This window comes from Cupressus sempervirens, chromosome 10, assembly GCF_028749045.1.
Source record: "Cupressus sempervirens isolate cs-2001-9-10 chromosome 10, ASM2874904v1, whole genome shotgun sequence".
NCBI classification, from domain to species: domain Eukaryota; kingdom Viridiplantae; phylum Streptophyta; class Pinopsida; order Cupressales; family Cupressaceae; genus Cupressus; species Cupressus sempervirens.
This window is the reverse complement of record NC_143127.1, coordinates 628,426,414-628,430,812: the sequence shown is the minus strand read 5'-3', so window position 1 is coordinate 628,430,812 and position 4,399 is coordinate 628,426,414.

Below are 4,399 nucleotides of genomic sequence, written 5' to 3'. Positions count from 1 at the left end.
TTGATAATGGTTGCCAAGTATTAGAACCTCACCAAGTTTATCTTCAAAACTTGAGTACCAATAGTTGGGCCAACTTTGTGTATTTTGGTGAAACTTGTATTGTAGCTAACTTTGATGAATTGTAAATTGGAGTGTTATATATGTAATGTATTGTATCACATCCAAAGAAGAATGGTATGAATATAGAAAGATATATGTAAGAGAAGAAGTGTGAAGTAAGAAGGCTACAAGTAGTATAAGGAGTAGAAAAGATTTATCTATCATAGCAAGGTGATTATTATACTTCAAAGGAATCTCATTTAGCAAATAAAAGTTGCAGATCAAAGATCAACCATTGGTTCATCCTAATAGGTGGAAAATTTAAATCCTTTCACAAGGTAGACCTAATAGTCTTTTGTAAATCTCTTTACCGAGTGCATACTTTACTATATGTTTTGTAAATCCTTTTACAAGGTGGACCTAGTAGTCATTATTGCAGGGCAAATCATCAGAAGTGATCATTGTAAGCCTTAACAAGACAACTTTATACTACAATACTAAAACTTGTGGTTATCATCCCCACCCTAGTTCTACTTTCTATTTGGAAGGTTTTTGGGTCACCATATTTTGTGTCAAAATGTTATGAATGTTTTTATGCTTTGAGTTTCTCATGTGTGTAATAAGATCAGAATACATATGAAGGATTAATTGATGAAATAAGAATAAGTTTTATTGGTTATCAAATAAGAATAAGCATAATCAAATGATGATAGCTATGTTATCTTCCCTAAGTTATGTTGAGTTTGATGATGTGAGAGATTGCAATACTAAAAACAAAATATGGAATAAGTTGGCACAAGCTCATGAGGGAGATAAAAATGTGTTAAGGGCTAAAGATTAAAGTTTGAGAGACAAGATTGATGACATGAGAATGGAAGAAGGAGAAACTATTTCCTAGTATTGTGGCTAAATCAAAGAAGTGGTGAATAAAATTAGAGGTTCTCGAGGATACACAACTAAAGAGACTATAATAAAAAAGGTATTAAGACTCTACTTCCTATTTATTCCATTAGAGTATCTACAATACAAGAACTAAGATGTGCACCTAGTAATGACGTGACTCTCGATAGTCTAGTTAGTAGACTCACTCCATTTGAATTATCAAGTTTCAATAATTATGCACCTTCTATAGTTGAATATTATTTTAAGTTTCAACTAACCCATGATGGAACAAAAAGAAGGAAAAATTCAAAAAATAATGTTGTGGATAGTGATAGTGAATCATATCATGAACTTGACAATCTAGAAGCATTAATCAAAAGAAGGCTACCAAGAGGAAAAGGAAAATACAAAGGTAAACTTCCTATAATCTTTTTTACATGTAATGAAGTTGGTCATATTTCTACAAGGTGTCTTTATAGAGATGAAAATGAGAAAATTAAAGATAATGGATATCAAGGAAGGAGAGACAATAGAGACAACCAAAGTAACGAAAACTACAAGGAAAAAGGTAAGAAATCTTGTAACATTTTTTAAGAAGATGGTTCTGAAAGTGATTCTAATGAACATGATGAAGAATTTGTTTATATTATAATGAAAGATGAATCTAAGAAAGATGAAAAGTATGAGGAAATTGTTCTTATTTCACCTATTAGTAAGAATGATCAATGGACAATGAATATTGGGTTGATGGACTAAAATATAATCTATTGAGTGTGGCATATTTGAATAGCTCAGGCTACCAAGTTGAATTTCCAAACAAGAAGGAAAAAATCTATGATGGTACTGGTCAACTAATTGGAAATGGAGAGCAAACAAGAGGTAAATTTTTTCTATCTACACCTATCTATAAATATATATTTATTTTCATAGTTTGAAAATGTTTGGTTATGGCATAAGAGGTTGTGTCATGTGAACTTTGATAATTTGGTAAAAATTAGTAAGATGAAAAGAGTAAGATGATTACAAATATTAAGAAAACTTGATAAAGTGATGTGAAAACAATGCCAAATGGGAAAAATTACAAAGTCTAGTCTCAAGAGAAAGACCTATTCTTCTTATGATATTTTGGATTTGGTTCATGTTAATTTATGTGGTCCTATTAGAGATAAAGGTTTGTGGTGACAAGTACTTTATCCTATTTGTTGAATATTTCTCTAAAATGATGAGTGTGATGTTTCTCAAAGGAAAATATGATGATTTTCAAAAATTTAAGTGGTATTTGGCTAGAGTTTATAAGGAAAAAATTAAAAGTATGGAATGCTTGAGATTAGATAGAGGAGGTGAATTCATATCAGAGGAGTTCAATACATTCTACAATGACAAAGGAATCAAAATACAAATATGTGCACCAATGAATCCACCACAAAATGGGATAGCTAGAAGAAGGAACATATCAATCATGGAATGCACAGGAACACTGATGATGGAAATGAATGTTTTACAAAAGTATTGGAGAGAATTTGTAAGTACTATTTTTTATACACTTAATAGAGTTCAAATCAAGAAATGTACAAACAAAACCTCATTTGCACTGTGGCATAGCTATACACTTAATTTATAATATTTCAAAGTATTTGGAAGAAGTGTAATATATTAAAAGATTCAAGCAATGAAAAATTTGATGTAAATAGTCATGAGGGTATATTATTAGGATATTCCACTAAAAGAAAGGCATATAAATGTTTGATTACTAACACTAACAAATTGTGGAAAGTGCAAATGTTAGAGTTGATGAATTTGCAGATAAGAATGAAGAAGAATACAAGAAGGAACTTGAAGATTACATAAAAAATCATACATTTATGAAGAAAAACTAAGTACTTTACCTAAATATGAGAAAGAGTTTATTGAGCTTCAACAAATAAACACTGGCAATTTACAATAGAGAATCTCTACTCAACATCAAAAACCTACCAAAATCAGGCTATGGAGGTTGAGTCAAAGATAGATGAGACCAAACATTAGACAGAGGAAGCTAAGGTACAATAGGAGATACCTAGAGAAGATGATAAATTTGGACCAAGTGAACTACAACAAGGAAAAAGAAGATATGAACCTATTTTATCAAAATATGTGAGATGGCACCACAAACTTGATCAAATCATTGAAGACAAATAATTATAATTGGAATATGTGAATATAAAGTAGTAGATAGTTGATATATTCACTAAGGAATTGCCTAAGGATTCATTTTTCTATCTTAGAGGTAAGTTAGGGGTCATCATGCAATATAAGGCAGGAGAATCCCCAAAGGAGATGTCCTAGCCCCCAACAATTAACCACACAACAAAATATAAACAATAACATTAAGATCCATAGCAATGCCAATTATTATAATAAAATCCTAAGATTTTCACTCAACATTTCCAATTGTAAGGCCTTTCAGATTATGGTGAAATACAAAGAAATTACAATAGTAATTCTGTAAGACCTCACAAGATCCAATCTCCTAGCTAGTCTAGATCCATATTCTAGTAGAAACACCAAGAAGAATATAAATTTCTGCTCACAAGCCATCAAGCGACCTTCTTGTTTTCCCAAGCCCACTCTTAGCTACTAGCTCTACTACACTTCACTCCTCTTAGATACTCTTTATTCTCCATGCTAGATGAAAATGATTCAAGACTCTCTCACTTTTACCCAACTAAGCCTCAAGTTGACCTAACAAAATAAAAATTAGATAAACACTTACATTAAATGCATATTTAAGCCATAGGTCATCCTACAACAAATATTAAATACAAATTTCCTTAGAAGTCTTACATCACCCATTAAATGCACCTAGGATAAATTAAAAAGACCCAAATAGGCCCCCAAAAACTCCCATGATCACTCCACATCACGATCACACTCATGCATTAAATGCTCCAAGATGATTGATTCAATCTACAATAACTTTATTTGGCAAGCCCAAACTATAGAGCATCACCAACTACTAGCTAAGCACTTCCAAGATCCTACAAGTATTATTGAGCAACATAGTATATGTCGATCAAGAGTATATGTCAAGCAACAGTATATGTCAAGCTCCTTTAGTGATCGAACACCTCAACCAACACTACACCCAAGAACTATCTAATAATGACCAAGAACTTATTCTTCTATGATTGAGTTCTCCAACTCCAAGGTCTAACCAATTCACCATGTAGGATTTCTAACTACCCTAGGATACTCTTGCAGTATGTCATTCCTCTATTTGAAGAAAACTAAGAAGGAATCTTATAGATTGATGCATGAGATCATACTTTAGGAGCTACCTAAATATTTAAAAAGAAGGATAGTAGCATGAGTTGATAAAGCTACAAGTAGGAACATGGTGATATAATCAAGGACAAGGATAAATAGAAAAAGCAATGAAAGAGAGAGAGATAATTAAAAGATTAGTTATTACAGAGGATAAAGACTTTTACATGAAGTC